The sequence below is a fragment of the Zootoca vivipara genome, chromosome 1 (assembly GCF_963506605.1).
Source record: "Zootoca vivipara chromosome 1, rZooViv1.1, whole genome shotgun sequence".
Taxonomy (NCBI): Eukaryota; Metazoa; Chordata; class Lepidosauria; order Squamata; family Lacertidae; genus Zootoca; species Zootoca vivipara.
In genome coordinates this window covers 53,839,257-53,859,232 of record NC_083276.1, presented here as the reverse complement: position 1 = coordinate 53,859,232, position 19,976 = coordinate 53,839,257, and positions in this window count along the sequence as shown.

Sequence of the window (19,976 nt, the reverse complement as noted above, 5' to 3'; positions counted from 1 at the left end):
TAGTTTAAATTGAAATCACTAAGATGTTCTCATGTTTATCTATGTTGTTTCCTCATAAGTATGCAGTAGAAATGTAGCAGAAAAGTCATCAAAGGCTTCATTGCTCCTAATTCTTTTTAAACATCGAACATAAATCTTACTAGCACAATTTATACATGCCAGGTCCCATTTTTATTGAGACTGAGTAGATTTAAATACCAAAGATATTAACTAAGAGTTTCGCTTAGCTAGTTCTAAACAAAATGAAAGAACTGAGATATTTTCAGAATTATTCTCATTGCACTTCAAGTCACTCAGTATGAAATTGTGATTAGGTCATATAGTAAATAGCATTTTTAAAAAGCAAATACAAAACCTTGCAATTCTCAGCTTGCACAAACAAGTCATCTGCTATTATTTCTCCGTCTGCATTCATTCAGCTTCATTACCAAAGCTTTGCAATGGTGAAGAAGAAGAAGAAGAAGAAGAAGAAGAAGAAGAAGAAGAAGAAGAAGAAGAAGAAGAAGAAGAAAAGATAGACATAGCTGAACTCTCCCACAATGCTATTTGAATCCAAGGCAGCCTGATTAGTTAGGTGCTACTGTAAGAACAATGTTTTGCAATTATTTCAGCCTATGGTTTACTTCCAAAACACCTGATGAACATACAGTGGTACCTCGGTTTAGTAACTTAATCCATTCCAGAAGTCTGTTCTTAAACCAAAACTGTTCTTAAACCGACGCACACTTTCTCTAATGAGGCCTCTTGCCACCAGTGCCCTTCCACAGTTTGGCTTCCGTTCATAGACTGAGGTAAAGTTCTCAAACCAAGACACTATTTCTGGGTTTGCAGAGTTTGTAAACCAAATCGTTCTTAAACCGGACTGTTATTAAACCGAGGTACCACTGTAAATATATGTGCATTGGCATATCTATTGGTACAATCCAACTCAATCCATCCTAAGCATTTTGGTGCCAGCAAAGAAAGACTTGGGGATCCAATCTATGTATCTCTCTTTCTGTGGTCAATTGATAATTGAAAGTGGCTACTTCTATTACTAACTACTTGTTTTGTTAGTAACATGAACCTGGAAAAGAGGAGAGTGAGATGAGATATGAGAGTCATCTTCAGATATCTTAAGGGTTGTCACATGGAAGATGGAGCAAGCTTGTTTTCTTCTGCTCCATAGGGTAGAACCCAAACAAATGGATTCAAGTTACAAGTTACATCAGGAAAAACATTCTGATAGTAAGACCTATTCAATAGTGGAATGGACTCCCTTGGAAGGTGGTTGACTCTCCTTCCTTGGAGGTTTTTAAGCAGAGCTTAGATACTCATCTGTCATGGATGCTTTAGTTGAGATTCCTGCATTGCAGGGAGCTGGACTAGAACAACCCTAAGGTCTATTATTATATGAACATATGCTGAACTAAAAAAATTAGTCTTAAACAGGTGGTCTACCACTGTCTGGAATTACAATTTTATGCAAACCTTCTCCAGGAATGTGTTCAATGCTGCTAGGGCCACATTGTTAGTCCCCACCCACAACATTGCACATGCCTCTGGCCCTAATTCTTGCTGTTTTGTGTCCAGCATACATACCCACGTACATGTCTACAACTGTACATGGGTAGGCCATCTCACACAATCCAGACACTTGAGTGATTGTTGGTTGTCATTGTATGGTGCACCTACATGCACACCGCTGTACAAGGACAAGTGCCTCTTTGCAAGATAATGTGTTGCGAAACATATGAAGGGGCATGGTCACAATGCACAAATGTCAGGGAAGGGACCAGCAATGTGATTTCACTTCCACACACTTTAGAATACTCCTGGTCTGAAAAACCAGGGCTTCAGCTTCTAGCATAAGTCATGCCTTACAAATGCAGAGAAGTTGCTTTATCAGATGATCCAGCATTTAGATAGTGTGTGTGTGTGTGTGTGTGTGTGTGTGTGTGTGTGTGTGTGTGTAATATATTGAGATGGGGAGGATGGAATAGTTATCATTAACACCCATATGCCCTTTTTGGCAAATACCTCATCAGTGCTGAATACTATATTAAATAATCACAGATGCATTATATTATTATTTTTATTGAACTGGTAATGTGTCACAGCTGGGCCATTTGTGCCTATGGGCTGTGATAAAGAGCCTTCGTAGAGGACTTGTGCCAAAAATGATATGATTATAGCTGCCATGTGCCAACTCTAGCAGTTGTCCATTTACTCAGTTCTACAACCTGCTCAACCTCCATCATTCTGTTTCTTCCCCTCCCTTTTTGTCAAGACTTCTGGCCTAGCCACTCAGAAATTAGGCACATACTGAAATTGTGTGACATAACCCTTTTATGGGTTGGCTCTCAATCCGTAATGAGAAGATCATATGGATCCTATTTTTTCAAAGGGAGGAAGGCAAAGGTGACAGAAACAGCATGTGCTTTGCAAGCATAAGGTGACTGGGATTTCCAGTTGGGTAGCAGGGCTGTGAAAAGATCCCTGGCAGAGATCCTGGAGATCTGCCAGTCAGAGAAGACATATAGTGGGATTGTCAGACCAATGGTCTGATTCCATATAAGGTAATTTCATATACCCAAATCCCGCCCCGCCCCCCCCCATCAGAGCACTTCCTAGGGAAAGTCACATTTTCAAGCTAAAAGACTCAAAAGAAGACACATGTATCGGAATTTCATTGTGCAAAAGAAGGGAGGAATGGTGCAAATGCATAAATCTATTGCATGTGACAGAGAAAGCCCTGGAGGTTGTGTTGGGGAAGAAAGCAGAAGAAGGGGGTGCTAGAAGTGTGGTACAACATTCCTTCAGGATTCTTTTTTGAAGCAGGATTGATTATATCATAACTATTGTTAGCTACCCCAGTGGTGGAGCTTCATACTCCGGCACCGGGGGGTGGTGGCAGAGAGCAGGCAGGGTAGGGCTGTCACGTGTCCCAGGGGTACACGTCCTGGGGGCGGGGCATGCCACCTGCAGGGGCAGCAGCGATGGCACTCTACTGGGATTGCACTGCACTCCGCTTCCTCCGCCAGTGAGCTACCCTGGACACTTTTTTAAGGAAGAGAAGGTTGTGCAGATGTAACTAATGCATCACTTATCACCAGGGGTTCTGAAATTATTGATGGGTTAGCTTTGCTCTGGCAAGTGAATGAGATGATATGTCAGGTTTGTGACAAATTGGCAGAAAGGGAGTCAAAGAATGAGGAAAATAATCAAGCAGAGGATGTATACTTCTTTCCTTTTATTTGACGAGGTTCCTGTTTCACACTAGCATTTTAAAGGGTAATGTTTCTTTGCAAGATTGCTTGCTTTTTAAATTAAAAGGTAAATGTTACATTTCAGCTGGCTTTTGTTGGCACTCAAAGTGCTTTAAAAGTTGAATCTAAGCAGTCAGAAGTAAACAGTAGGCGCAACATCACAGTCCTGCTGATCCTCATGCTATGTTATACTTTGCTGTTCTTTGTCATACTTTGCTGTTTATGTGTGTGTAATAATGGCTCAACGAAACACCTGTCATTTTTGAACTTGTGAGAAGCTTTCAGGGTTGCCATGATGAACTCCTGCAGTTCAAAATTTACCATTAACCATTGCATGTTTCACACATTACATTCAGAGACTGTGATAATCGGTTCGGCTGCAAATTTGTGCAACATTCATGTGCAACATTCAGATTCATGTGCAACATTCAGTGAGTGCACAGTTTGTGTGTCCTTGTATACAAAGCAAGCACTTCTATGGTGTGTAGAGATTTCTTGTACCTTTGTGTTCATTGTAATGTGTGAACCAATCTATTATTTTTAACTGCTAGCAGATGATGAAACAAAACCAAGTAAAGTACCCTTCCCCAAAAATTAAATATGGGAATAGCAAGGAGTTTATTCTTTGCTATATTACTCACATTTACTATAGGGGTGCTGATTTTTAAAATTCTTTTTGGCTAGTAATGGGTAAGCACCCACCTACTACAGTATAAGCAATGACTTAAATGGACTTCTTGAATTGTTCAGCATAACCTTTGTATTTGGGGCTCATCAACATAATGTAGATCAGCAATTGCCTGGCCCTTGGGAGAAGTTCAGAAATCAAAGGTTAAGCATCCTTGCCATCTGATATAATTCTAATGAACTGAAAGTTTGGCTCATCACACATGGCTTTGACTTAAAAGGGGGGGGACCCAACTTATTTCTACTTTAGTACTTTCTTTCCCATTTGGCTTCTCATTGCCCTCATTTTAAAACCACTTGTAATTTATCTGGTGGTTCTAATTAAGCTGTTCCTAGGGATTGTAAGCCTTATTTAATGAAATTCATTAATGTATTTATCTATATAATAAAACCTAACCTACTCACCGGGCTAGCTTTCCCAGGCTCCCATGGCTCTAATAGGGGAGAAAAATCAAATGTGCACAGCTTAAATTTTAAATACATGCCTGCAGCATAAGAAAGCCACAAGGTTCCTGTAAGAAGCTTAGATATTTGCAGACTCTGAACTTCTCAATAAATAAATCTAGACCTGATACAAAAGACACTGATCCTAGCAACCTAAACTACAGATAATCCACAGTGTCCTAGTAGACTGAATGCATGCGTATTTTAGTGCTCCCTGCTCATGCTGCTCTCAACCCTTCAGGAAACCTTCTTGAACTTAATCCTGCCAGACATTGCATGTGGTAGCAGGGCGCATGTATTACCACAGGTCCAAAGTCAATGCCACCTTAGAGTTTATATTATTTATATTATTTAATATTTATTTATACTCAAGGCTGCTTCAAGATAAAAATAAGAACAGCTAAAAACATAAAAAAGCCAATCATATACACCAGGGGTCAGCAAACTTTTTCAGCAGGGGGCCGATTCACTGTCCCTCAGACCTTGTGGGGGGCCAGACTATATTTTGAAAAAAATAATAATGAATGAATTCCTATGCCCCACAAATAACCCAGAGATGCATTTTAAATAAAAGGACACATTCTACTCATGTAAAAACACCAGGCAGGCCCCACAAATAACCCAGAGATGCATTTTAAATAAAAGGGCACATTCTACTCATGTAAAAACATACCGATTCCCGGACCATCCGTGGGCCGGATTTAGAAGGTGATTGGGCCGCATCCGGCTCCTGGGCCTTAGTTTGGGGACCCTGATATACACATTAAAAACACCAACTATTAAAACCATACACATACTTACCCCAACACCACCAAAACAAAACAAAACAATAGCCATGGGACTGGCTCTTTCATTAAAAACAGTCACTTCCCCAAAGCCTAATGTGACAAGAAAGTCTTCTTCTGCAGGCAGACGGACAAGGAGGTAGTCAGTCTAACTTCTTGAAGGAGGGAGTGCCAAAGTCTAGGAGCAACCACCAATAGACCTCTGTTGTATCCCTACCAAATTCCTAAGCATGAAGTAAAATAGGTGAGTCTATTGACCCAAGTTCTATCCTATTGATAGAACAGCAACGACAGCCAAAATGGTGCCCTCCACATGTTAAGAACATAAGCAGAGCCTGCTGGATCAGGCCAGTGACCCATCTAGCCCGGTATTCTGTTCTCACAGTGACTAACGAGAAGCCTATGGTGGCCATGATTGCCTCTTGTGGGAAGACTACAACTACAGGGTTAGACTGCAACTCCCATAATCCTCGATCATTGGGCATGCTGATGAGGGCTGATGGGAGCTGGAGTCCAACAACATCTGAAAGTCTCCCATGTTAGCAGCCCCTTACTAAGCAGATGGCCCTTCCACGGACCATGACTTTGAATTGTTTGCTTGAGAGCAGCCTGAACAGGCCCAAATTAAACTGGATGTTGAGCATCATGGTGGGAACAACAAAAGAATTTGAATGAGTGCCGGCCATGAAAGCTTCGTGACAGATGTGTCCATGAGGTAGCGAGATAAAAGCGAGGTCTGATCAGAGTACACTGGCAGTCAAGGAACATCAACGCCGCGTACAAGGGCACGAACAGCAAAAGGAGACATCAATCACTTGTAGGTTTGGTTAAAGGTAGAGTTGGGCTGCCTGGAATAGTTGCTTTCCACTCACTCTGTCTCTAGCTGTGCTGCACCTAACCAGTAGTAGAGGCATTTAAAAGAAAAGGCACACACACACCCCCCAAAAAAGAGCGAGAGCGAGAGAGCTTCTAACTGCAACCTTGCTTGAAATGTGCATCTTGCACTGGGAACTGCATTAATCATTTCCATCAACACAGCAAAGAGGTTATTAAGTGTTTGCCACACAAAAAGATTTAATTTCTCCAGCTGGACTCTCTTGCTGCTTCCTCCCAGCACACTGCTCCTGTCACAGTGGTTTAGCACCATTTTAAAATGCATTTATTTCAGCCTCGGGCTAGCATATGCAGCCATCGTGCTTGTTTGTTCTTCCTTCATCTTCACTTCCTCGGTAATTGAAGAGGGGTACTGAATGGAAAGGTCCTGATGAGCCGTGAGGAATCAAGCTTAGCTTAGGTGCGTATGGATGTGAAACTATTCATCTTTCCAACCATTTCTAATGGGGGAAATAAGACTTGATTCATCATGTTGCCTCTCTATCGCCCTTCTTTTAAAAATGCCTTTGATCAATGCCAGCTCTATAGCAAAAAAATACTGTATGTACTTGTATCCCATGGAATGAATGCATTCTTTTATTTGTACATAATAGATACGCAATTGCCCGTTGTGACATGGGCCATGTGTTTAGGCTGCTTTGATATCAGGTGTGCATGCTCAAAGCTGCAAGGAAAGGGCCTCAGCTGTGTGGTAGAACAGATGTTCTGCATGCAGAAGGCCCCAGGTTCAATCCCTGGCATCTCCAGTTAAGGGGGGGGGGGGAGGCTGCTGTCTAAAAGCTTCACCAGCCACTGCCAGTCAATGCAGGCAACACTGCACCAGGGGGAGGAATGGTCTGACACGGTATAAAGCAGATTCCTGCATTACAAGCATCTGCTTGATGCAAAAATAAAACACACAAACAGATCTTCAGACAAATACATCCCAGGATAAAATATACCTGCCAGTTTCGTGAAATATGGAAAACGATAAGCACTGTCTGAAATTCATATGACTGTGTCCCATGCTTTTTCGTTGCATAGCAACTGAAAATCAACAATTTGCATTCACATGAGAGTGCTCACATACCTTCCAAGTGTCCCAATTACAGAAGCCATCCCGTTTTTTTCTGATTTGTTTAGTAGTAGTAGTAGTAGTAGTAGTAGTAGTAGTAGTAGTAGTACAGTAGTAGTTTTATAAAGTTCAATCATTTTGCAATCATTTTAACATTTCTAAACTTGACTTCCTTCCCCCTCTTTCTGCGGTTCCTTAAATTTATTTTTAATATTTTCTGCATAGCCAAATTAACTTAATTTGCTCATTTATTAATCTACTTTAAATACATACTCTTATAAAACTGCAGGTTATTACAATAATCCTGCCAATGTTCTTATCTGTTTACAGTTTGTTTGTAAATATTCAATAAACCATTTCCATTCTTTTATAAAAAGTTTGCTATCTTGGTTTCTTATTTTTCCAGTAAGTTTCGCCATTTCTGCATATTCCATAATTTTTTGTATCCATTCTTCTTTCAGTGGGACTTCTTCTTTCCATTTTTGGGCAAGTAACAGTCCTGCCACTGTAGTCAAATCCCGGTTTCTGATTTGATCCTGGAATGTCCCGCTTTTCCTTTTTCCTCCTCTCCACATCTCGGAGAACAATTAAAAGTGGTGTGTGCGTAGATGCAAAAACGGAGTCCTGTTTACACGGAAAATCCCTGCACCAAATGAAGAAAATGGCAAAGCTGGCATATGAAGCCCTTCCTATAATTTCAAAGGAAAAGGTCACTATCCCACTTCACTTTCTTTCATTGCAATGCTTCAGCAGCCAGCCATTTCTTAGGAGACGTGTGGAGTTTTTGTTCCTTTTTTGTAAATGGAGCTCTAGTCAAAAGTAAGTCCCACTGTATTCAATGGAGCTTACTCACAGGTAACTGGGTATAGACTGGGCAGCCTTACACTGCAGCATTTTTACTCAGAAATTGGTCCCATTGAGTTCAATATGATTTACTCTTTGGCATGTTCCTAATCATTCTTTCAGTTTCTAATGTTTGGTTTGGTTTGGTTTGGTTTTCTCCTGCCTTTCCCCCTGACAGGGACTCAAAGCAGCTTACAGCTAAACTTTTGTTTCATTCCCTTTATCTGTGGAAGGTGTTGTACACGATCCCTTCCCTCACTTCCCCCCCCCCCTTTATAACAATCCTGTAAGGTAAGTTTAGCAGAGAGGTTGTAATTGGCTAAATGTATATGATGTCTGAATGTGCAGCAAGATCAAAGATGGGAGAAACTTCCTAATGTAGAATAGCATGTCCCTCTTTTCATTGAAGAAATGTTGGAGGGTATGGTGCACATGGATTTTTCCGTCCCTGTACCTGGTTATGGGCATTTCATGAACTCATAGAATTGCAGAGTTGGAAGGCACTTAACACCCTGCCATCCTCCCACATGTCTCCAATGAACAGGAGGAATTGTGCAGGCAAATAAGAGTTAGGTGTTTCCCAAGTCTGAAATGTCTGGTTGAGGAGCCTGGATCTTCTCCCCTGCCAAATGGGTGATCCCTTGATTGGAGTTTTCAGCCTTGGAAAACATGTATATGCATCTTTTTTGGATCTGTTTAATAGTCTTCTGCCATGATGTATTCATGATCCCTCCAACAGGTGGAGTGGCCTGATGACAAAACAAAAAAAGTTGCATGTGGTGTAAACCACTAAGCCTCTTGGGCTTGCTGATTAGAAGGTCAGTGGTTCGAATCCCTGCAACGGAGTGAGCTCCCATTGCTCTGTCCCAGCTCTTGCCAACCTAGCAGTTCCAAAACACAGTGGCGTAGCGTGGGTTGTCAGCACCCGGGGCAAGGCAAGTAATTTGCGCCCCCTAACCCTTCATGTTTACAGACAATTGCAAATTAACCACAAGATAAAAAACTATAAAATGATTATTCCTCATCTTTATAAAATTCCTAGAAAAATGGAAACATATGCAAACATTCAATATTTTACAGGAACTTGTAGTAATATTGAAGTGGGTCGGTCAATGCATGAGAGTGCAGTGCCAGAACATTTCAGAGTAGGAACACCAGAGTAGTTGATGGATCTTCCTTGCTTTGGCATGCATGAATGAGGTGACTATGAGGCTTTTAAGTGTGGTTGACATAGAAGCCCAGAGCAGCATTCCCTAATGTCCAACTGTGCTGCAGTAACATTTGTGCTTGCTGGGCCTAACGGGAGCCGTTAGTCCAAGACATTTGGAGGTAGCTAGGTTTGAATCCCAAGCCGGAATTAAGATTGCTGGAAGAAATATCAACAACCTCAGATATGCTGATGACACAACTTTGATAGCAGAAAGTGAGGAGGAATTAAAGAACCTTTTAATGAGGGTGAAAGAGGAGAGTGCAAAATATGGTCTGAAGCTCATTAAAAAAAAAAACCCACCTAAGATCATGGCCACTGGCCACATCACCTCCTGGAAAATAGAAGGGGAAGAAATGGATGCAGTGAGATTTTATTTTCTTGGGTTCCATGATCACTGCAGATGGTGACAGCAATCACGAAATTAAAAGATGCCTGCTTCTTGGGAGAAAAGCAATGACAAACCTAGACAGCATCTTAAAAAGCAGAGACATCACCTTGCTGACAAAGGTCTGTATAGTTAAAGCTATGGTTTTCCCAGTAGTGATGTATGGAAGTGAGAGGTGGACCTTAAAGAATTGATGCTTTTGAATTATGGTGCTGCAGGAGACTCTTGAGAGTCCCATGGACTGCAAGAAGATCAAACCTATCCATTCTGAAGGCGAGATCATCTTCTGCCCCCCCCCCCGCCAATCATATTTCAAACACAGGTGTATTATTGGAAGAATGAAAAGCCTGTTACCTCTCCAGCTTCCAACATTTCCTCCTCCCCGTCTGCTCCCTCTTCTCCCTCTGACCATTCATCATCCGCTACCCTTCCCTGGGCTCTGAGCCTTCTTCCCTTGGGGGTTCCCCAGCTGGTGCCTCCCACCAGTCCTCTGAGTCCAGCCAATCCATGACACCCACCAACATGTCTGGGTAGGGCTGAGAGAGAACCTAGAGAGACAATGCTGCCGGTCAGTGTAGACACTACTGGGCTGGATGGACTCAGTAACAGGCAGCTTCCTACCTAAGGATCTGTAGGAAATGGCCAAAAATTGTAGAGTTGGAAGCTACACCCAAGGGTCATCTAGTCCATCCCCCTGCAATGCAGGGATTTCATCTCAAACATCTAAGACAGATGGCCCTCCAACCTCTCCTTAAAAGCCTCCAAGGAAGGAGTCCACCACCTCCTGAGGGAGACCATTCCACTGTCAAAGTGCTATTAAATGCCAGAAAGTTCTTCCTGACATTTAGTCGGAGTTGCCTTTCTTGTAACTTGAATCCTGTGGTTTCCACCCCTACCATCCATGTCTCCTGAATTTTTTTTCATATTAGTCTCATCCATTTTTCCTAATTTTCCCTCCCTTCCTTGCTATCTTAGTAGTCGATTCTGACACGATTTCAATATTTTCATCCATTTGGGCTCAAATCTTGTCTGCTAAATTATCCCAAATTTCCTTCATCTCTTTAATCAATTCTTCTTTCCACACAGAGAAAAGTCCCACCAATTCCAAGCAAACCTTGCCTCTTGTGATGTTTTAAACTACTCAGAATACTCAGGACCGAGTGAAATTAATGCAATTCACTCTGCCTTCCCTGGTTCTCAAAACAGTCAGTTTTACAACAGTACCTTATCACTTTGTCAAGGCCACTTTCCCAGGAAACACCACTTTCTGTACTTCCCCTCCAGCCCGGTTACCCATTACACGTATACAATTTAAAATAAAATCCAAATTTCCAATTAACATTCAAAATACACAAATATTTACATTAAAAAGAACACACACAACAACAGAATGTCCAGAAAGTGTAAGTACTGACTTATTTTCCCAGGGAAGTAGTTAGTTCTCACTCATCCAATTCTCTTGAAATGTCTATGAGGAGTTGCAAACAATTGAAGATCCTTATAATTTCTCTTTTCAGCAAAATATAGACATATGCAGTCCTTTTGATATTTCAACCTCTCTGACCTATTCCAAACTTTAAAGTTTCAGTTTATCTCTCCAAGCATTTTTATAAGCACACCCAGCTTCCAACTTTAAGAAGGTGGTGTAGGGGCTCTGAGATGTTGGCACCACCTTCCCAGCGATCTTTGTATAAATAGTTTCTCCTTTCAAAAAGACACGGGCATATCCAGTCCTTATCAATGTTTCAGCTTCTCTAGCCTGTATGTATTCTATACATACTTTGAAAACAAACTCAATCTTCTTTAAACCGTTCCAGCCAAGGTGCATTCATAATCCACAATTAAGAATCCAGTTGAAGCTAATACAGAATGAGTTTCAGAGTTAATTTTTAGTCTCAACGTCACATCAACAAAACTCAGGAAGAGATGAAAACTAAGAGTTTAAGTTGATAAAAGCTTCATGGGTTAGAGGTGGGGGTTGATATAAATGTTATGGGAGGTAGTTATGAGCCTTAGGGGACAGATATTCCTGCTGAGATAGAAAGACAGCAAGCAGCATGGTCAGAAAGATATGAAACGCCATGTGCTGGGGCGACCTCTATATACAGTACACACATACACATACACATACACACCCCATCTGGCCCCTTAATAGAGTAAAAACAATTATAGAAGCTGCTCAAACACCTCCTCCCCAAGAGAGGGGAGCCTCCCTGCACAATTCAGCACATTTTCCTGCCTTTTTAGAACTCCTTTATTCCACACCCCACACAGACGACCAAGACCACGCTCCAGAAGCAAGCATTTGATATTTAAATTGGAAAGGCGGGTTTTTTGTGGGTGGGAGGGTAGGATCTGTTCCTAGGGAGTTTTTTCCTCTGAGAAGAGGCAGAAATCCTTACCTTTCGACAAAGAGCACATGGCGCGCCCCCTGTGCAAAGCAAGATTTGAGGGGCGAGCCACTTTACTATTTCCTCTTATTTCCCCCCACAACGTGTAAACCCATTGGCTGCCCAGCGGAGGCCCTTAGACACAGTAGCTCGAGACTGCCCAGGCTGCTCGGGCACAGGGAGTAGTGCCTTCATAACACCAACACACACACCCCGCCCCAAAATAAAAGTTTTGTGATGATTATTTTTTAATCCATTCTCTGCACAGTGCATCCATCTCTTGCAAGGGGGAGACACAGCCCCGATACACAGGAGTGGAGGAGGAGGAAGGAGATTGCTGCTGTGTTGTGGGTTTGGGTGGGTTTCTTTTTTTTTTTTAGCTCCTGTTTTTTTAAACAGGAGCACACAGGGTGCTGGAGCCGACCATGGGGTTGAGGATGGAGCTGCCAGCACCTCTGCAGCGCCTGCCCGTGGAACTGAGCCAGGGAGGGAGAGGGACAGGGAGCCGCTTTGCAGCGAGCGGAGGGATTCTCTGCTCCTGGCTGCAGCAGGGACGGTGGGATTTTCCGCTCCCAGTGGCAGAGGGATCCCGGGGCGGTTTGCTGACGGCGCCGCTCGAGGGTCGTAGGGCGCAGCAGCAGAGCCATTCCGGCCGGCGGAGCCTCCCTGATGAGGCTCAGAGGCAGGAGGAAGAGGAGGCGATTGAGCCGGGCGCGCAACGATCAGCCTCCCTCCCTCCCTCTCTGGTGTGCGCTCCGCTGGAGCCGTGGCACCTCACGCTTCTCTCCCCGGCTCCCTCTCCCGGTTTTCTCCTCGCCCGCTCGTTCCCCTTCAGCCAGGCAGGGGCAGAGAGCTGCGAGTGGGAGTGCGCCCACCCAGATGTTGCGCCCGGGGCAGCGGCCCCCCAGCCCCCCACGCTACGCCACTGCCAAAACACACCAGTGCAAGTAGATAAATAGGTACCACTGCGGTGGAAAGGTAAATGGCATTTCCATGCGCTCTGGTTTCTGTCACAGTGTTCCATTGCACCAGAAGCAGTTTAGTCATGCTGGTCTTCGAACAAAAGCTGTCTTTGAACAAATGCTGGTTCCCTCGGCCTGAAAGTGAGATGAGTGCCACACCCCATAGTCGTCTTTGACTGGACTTGACCATCCAGGGGACCTTTACCTTTTTACATTCTTCAGCAAGCCCAAGCTGAGACCTCAGACTGAAATTTTCAAATAATTACCCATATTTGCCTATTACCTTCCCTATTTGTAAGAAATAGACAGCAGCATTTTTCCCCTGGCGTCAACGGGGGGGGGGGGGGGAATGGAATTTGAAATGTAATTGTGCCCAGTTGACTATAATGCAGAAATTAAAGAGCTAATCTTGAAATGAGACTTATCTTTCTCTAATCTGTCATTTACATCTCCGATGCAGGTTCAACAAGCAGCTGAGGTGCTTTTTTTTAATGTAAACCTCTTACCTTTCCTTATCTCTTCCCCCCCCCCCTCGATTTCTGCTTCTTTGGTTACATCCTGTTTAATTTCACTAAAAATAAAGGACTAACTTCACCCGCTGATTTATGTGTAGTCATATCACCTTAGGCTTGGAGCTAAAGAAATCTGATAAAATTAGCAGAACAAAGCAAGGTCAGGACGTGCAAGGAATGAGGATGCTGGCAACCAGGCCTGCCAGAGCTGGCACTGGAGAAATGCAAAAAAAATAAAAATAAAAATGCATGCCTGCTGTTCCAGAAAGATACGTATAAGAATGCCAGCCACTCAATGCTAAAACATTTCCTTGGAAGTAAGACTCTGAGATAGCAATATAACCAACTTCCAATTAAACATGCTTAGGACTACAGGGCTAAGTTTTGGAGTTAAAATGGTAGACTGAAAATTCATCCTCTTTTCATACAAATATTGCATGTCCTAAACTGCTTGATAAACGGGTCTGCAGTGCAACCTTTAGAAAATGGTATGTTTTAAAATTACAGCCACCTAGTGGTGCGAAAGAGAAATTACCTGGAGAATTTAAGGCACAGCTGGGTGAAACCAATTTAGATGCATGGTGTGGATGTGATTTAGCCATAGAGTGCCTGTATTGCATATATTTTCAATCCTTTGCACCTTAATTTGGGGCTCAGGATACCACTGAAATTCTAGAGAGCTCCCAACAGACCACGTTGAGTTGGATGGTCTGACTCAAGAATAAGGCACCTCCCTATGTTCCTATGTAGTCCTGCTGATGCAGGCTCTGGTGTCCTTTTTTTGGCCTCTATTCGTCACGCTCCTGTTTCTTATCACAGAGTGCTGCATTTTTCTGTGTATAAGACTAGGTTTTTCACCTAAAAATAATAATGCCAAAAATTAGGGGCATCTTATACACAGATACATCTCCCCCCCATTTTCTTAAATCTGAGTCCCCCAAAATAGGGGGAGTCTTATACATGGGGGCATCTTATAGATGGGAAAATATGGTAGTTTGCAGCAGATGGTCCTGTGAATGGGGGAATGGAGCATTCCAGCAGCAGCTGGATGCACAGCTGTCCCCTGCTAGCGATACAAGCCTATGTAAGGCATCTCACTTAAAATGCCACGTGAGGGCAAGAACTGCCATAATAGGGCTCAATCGCTTTCTAGTATACGCCCATTCTCCTCTGTGCTTGCAAAGTTACAGGGATTTTGGTCCTGTGTGCTACTGTGGAAGGAGAGTGACTCATAGAATCCGGCTGCTAGTTGCATAAATATTCACTAATTAACCAATTAAAAATGACACATCTGTTTAAAACATGGTTTTTGTGCATTTACAATCTGAACATTTCCAAAGTGAGTAGAGTGTGTTATCCAGTTATAATGACAGGAAATTCACTATTCTGTTAAATCTTTAGGCTGCAGGCTAAATCCCTCTTTGCACTTCTAGTGTCCTCTGCCTATGGGGAAATGTGGCTTCCATCCTCTGTAAGGATGAGCCATCTGCTAGCTCAGAGCCAGAAGAGGAGATCAAAGAAAGAAGTCCAAAAAGAGAAGAGATGGCTGCGTGGCTAGCCCTTTTACATGGTCAGATAGGGTCATGCTCGTCTACCTGGTCACAAACAAGGGGAGGAGGCTTCAGAGCAGGTATGCCAGGAAGTCCTCCCTGTCTGGAGCCACATTCCCCTGTGTGTCCATTTTAGGCAAAAGGAAAATGTTGTACAGTATTTGACTGCTTCAGTAATGATACATCCCACAAGTATTGAATAGAATAGTACGTCAATTCCTGAACCTCTTAGGGTCCTTATCTGCTGTTCCATAATATTTCTGCCAAGTAAAGATTTCTGCTTAATAATAATATCCAAGTGTCTCTGCGTCCAGTCCCTGTGTCTGTGGGATTGCGCTACTGCGCATGTGCCCCACAGACAGCCGTTGGGACTTGGAGCGCAGAGAGTTCGGACGGACGGGCAGAACTGTTGAAGCAGTGGGTGTGCATGGCAGCGGCCATTACAAGTGGCGGCGGGTGCCCGCGGGCCTCTCCAGGACTCCACCATTCGCAATTTCACAAAAGCTGGAGCCATATGTCCCGTGAAGCATTTCCACCTCCTGCCCCCGAAGCTCCCTTCCGAGGGCACCCATTCCTGCCCTGTTCCAGTGCTACCTTCGCCCTCCTCGCCTCCCAACCCCAGGGCCATGCTCAGTCCGGTTTCCCGGTCGTGCTGGCCGGTGCCACCTCCCTATGCCGGCCACGCCACCTCCATGTGTCCACCCAGCGCCAGCCAAATGGGCTAGCCCAACTCTCTCCCGCCCACTACCAGCCGCCAGACCTGGCCATTACCTGCGTGGAAGAAAAGCCATTGACCGCCACGGACTCCGGGCCCCCTCGCAGCGGGAGGGTTTCCCCAGCCCAGGCATGTCCCGCCCCGCCGCCCCACAGCGCCGCCATCTTGGCACCTCCTCGCAAGCAGTTTCAGCAGCCCGGCCGGCAAGCTAAAACTCTGTTTCCTAGATGGCAGAGCAGCAAGGAAGTGAGCTTTTCTTCTCGCGCGATGTATGCTGGGAGCTCCGTTCCCAAAAGCATCATGGGCGTTGTAGTTTCTTCTGCTGTAGGCAGGCTCAAACAATAATCAATCACTTCAAGGTTTGCAGTACTATACATGTAATAGCAGACTTGCAGTGGTAAAAGCATTGCTTAATATTTGCATTGGTCTGAGGTACTGCTACAGTTTTTTGCCTATTTGGTATGCAGTTACGAAATTGTACAGAGGAGAAATCGTTTGGCACTGGACTTCAGTGTGGTTGAGGTTTAAAAAAATAATAATGGAAAAGCATTTTTTTTCAAATTATTCTTCTTTAACATTTCTAAAAAATAAATATGATAAGATACAAATCAACTGCATGGTTGTCCACTTTTTTATGCAATGTAACAAGTCTGTTTTTACAAATGTTTCACCACATATGTTCTAGCACCCGTTAATTTAATGGGCTTAATGATACTAGTAAATAAATAAATTCCCATCTATCTTGCAGACTCAAATGATACAACTTTAGCACCTCGGAATGACTGCAGTGATGAAGGACAGCCATAGGCCAAATATGCCTAGGAATGTATCTCTGCTAAGGGTTGGTTGGTTGGCATCCATCTATCTTGGGAGAAAATGGAGCAGTGCACCTTGGAGGGTGAAGTCAAACCGTTGGAGAGTTGCAGTGCCTGCTGTGACTGTAGAGACTGATGCAGCAGAGACATGTTTTGTTGCAGGTGGGGGAGATGAAGGCATCCGGTAGTACTGATGTGGGTGTAACACAGCCTGTCTTCTGTCTGCAGTCCTCCTTAGTGGTCATTCCTCCTCTGGCCACTGCTGTAGTCACATAAATCACAAACATGCTGGGAATGTGGGCTTGGGAGAGCACATCTTTGTTTGAGACTCTGACCTGCTGGACACGGGTAGTGCTGTGGGTTAAACCACAGAGCCTAGGGCTTGCCGGTCAGAAGGTCGGTGGTTTGAATCCCTGCAATGGGGTGAGCTCCTGTTGCTCGGTCCCTGCTCCTGCCAACCTAGCAGTTCGAAAGCACGAAGTGCAAGTAGATAAATAGGTACCGCTCTGGCAGGAAGGTAAACGACATTTCTGTGTGCTGCTCTGGTTCGCCAGAAGTGGCTTAGTCATGCTGGCGACAGGACTGGAAGCTGTACACCGGCTCCCTTGGCCAGTAAAGTGAGATGTGCGCCGCAACCCCAGAGTCTTCCGCAACTGGACCTAACGGTCAGGGGTTACCTTTACCTGCTGTGGGATGCCCCAAATCTTAGCATAAGGTATGGCTGCTGCATGTTGCCTTTGTCAGTGGGAGAAAAAATTGTGTCTCACTGGTCAGTTATTGCCTGTCTTAAGCTGGGCAGCCCACAGTCAATACAGTTTTTACCTGTCACTGTCCACTTGCTTCAATCAGTGCTTAGAGCTCAGAGTACCAGAAAAGTTGGTGGTTTTATGTTTGCTTTTGTTTTTGGTGGGAGAGATACATGCTTCCCCACCCCTTGGAAAACTAGCTTACTTTCCTCACCCTCATCACATCACTGGAACCCTACGGCTACCTGAAAGAAAAGTATACAAATTATTGGGAATTCAAATGAGGCTGCAATCTTAAGCATGCTTCCTTGAAAATTAACTCTTCCAAAATCAATAGGATCACTTCAGGCAAATATGTTCAATATAACAGTTTTAAAGTGAAATATACCATTATTTCCCTTCAGAAATCGAGCATGTGGATCACGGCTCACTTGCCCCACCCCTTCTATTACCTTTACCCGATTTGTACCTCCCCCAAAAAGATTTTCTCGTGCTGTCCTGACACACATTAAAAATGTATTTTTCATTTAGTTGTTGCTACTTGCAAGCTCACAGAAACACATATAGCAATTTATTCTTTTTATCATTTCTGTTAAATAACTGAGGCCATGTGTGCGGGAGAGACATAGTATATCCATCATCTCCTGAATACTGAACATTTAATGCAGATCTCATATTGATCCTTTCCCCTTCAAATACTAATTTTTATTTATTTCCCGTCCCTGAGGGGTTTAGCAAATAAAATATGATATCCCTTCCAAGAAGGATTTATAGAGCCTGAAGGGAGATGAAATAAGTAAGCCTAGCTTATTTCATCAATTCTTATTCATAAGCCCCTTTCAATTATTAGCCGCCTTAAAAAAAAAAAAAAACACCCTCAAAATATGCATTGCTGTGGCAAAGAGGAACTGTCCAGGGTGAGAACAGAAACTTATTCTTTACCTACCATTACCCAGAATTTTCCAAATGGAAATCTGCAGTGTAAAATGGTCTAATTAATATGGGATTTGCATGAATGAAAGTTTGCTATGTTGAGATAAAGAATGAAACCTAGTCAAGCCCAAGGAGAACTTGGTTCTACTTTATGCTTTTCAGGTCTTTCTTTGAATTGCACCCTTCTGTGCCGTTGTATTGATTTTATGTCAATATACTGTCTAAAGTTCAGTCTGTGGAGATGAGATGACACGCACACAAACAAAAAAGATGAAGTTATTTTACATTTCAAGAGGCTACACCAAGACTCTCTTCTGCTGTTAAACTGTCTATCAATCTATTCATTCTGTCATTCTCATTTATCTCCTATTTTGAGAGGGAACTCATTTAAATAAAACTGGTTTAAAGACTGAAGCAAGAGATTGATACAACCTTGATCTTACTTCTGACTTTGGAATGGTATTAACTTGTTGCAACCACTTGACATTTTCTTAGGCCAAGTTTACATTATGCTGGCAGAGTGGCTACCACCAGGATCCCAAAGCACATGTCAGTATGCATGACAATCTGTTGATATGTAGACAGGCACTCAAGTTGTTTGGGCTTATTATAACAACTCCTGGGAAGCCCTGAGAAATAAGTAGTTTGAGTCAATTATGTAGCAATGCCTTGGAAACCCTATTAATGCAAGCAGGTAACCCCACAGAGAGGCAACTGGCTATGCTGCCAGCATAATGTTAATTTTGTGAAACTTACATCAACAATCAATGGAAGCAATGTTCTCTGAAATACATACTCTTGTATCTACTTCTAAAGTTACTAATACAGAAACTATTGTTGCCCATGATGTATTAGGTACCATTCCAAATAATGATGCAGTTTTTTGCATGGATAGATACTTATGCAGCCGGATAAGACAGGAATATATCCAGGGACTGACATGACTTATGGAGAAAGGACAATAAGATGCCAGTGGAGAAACAGAGGTGGTTGAAGCAGGATTGATTCTGTACTAGTGAAGAGCATCTTTTGTATGCATTTGGGATTCAGTTTAACAGTTTCAATGATAAACAACAAACATACCATAGATCTCAGACTGGTCTTACAGAATATTGCAATTTGTTCTATTAACTAAACTGATCTACTTTATGCATATTTTTTTAAACAGAACTTGAGCAGATTGACAGGACAATAGTAACTTACTCTTATTTATTTGTTTTATTTTTGAAGCAGTTGTTCTAATTTGGACAGTACAGTACAATCACTTTTTCCTCTAATTCTATATTTCTAACTTTGGCAACGTTAGCTTTTTTTCAGCAATGTTCCTTTATGTAAGTATTATTTCTTGGTTTTTATATATAGTGTAATAAAAATACATGAAAAAGTGAAGGTCCTGTGAGAAGGTTTAAAAGAATAGGAGAAAGCCGCTTTAAATGTTTAGTGCCTTTTCCCACCATAATTCTCAATTGGTCTAGAACAGCCTTTGATTTCCATGTCATAACACTTCAAACAGATATGGCTTACCCTGTGCTATTTTTCTAGAAGAAATAGCTTCTGGAACTCACCATGAATGCCGCCTCCTTTCTCTTAGACTGGCAATGGCACCCACCTGAGAGGTGCCAGAACTGAGTTCCAGAGAGTTCCCCCTGAAAAAGTCCTGGGCTTACCTCAAGGAATCCAGGAAGCTGCAGTTAGTTAAGGGTACTCACAGGGCTACAGTTCTCAGAGTGGTTTATCAGTCAATCTCTCTTCTCAGGTCATTCTGGAAATGGTATCTCTGTGGTGGGAATAGGGGTCTCCTAA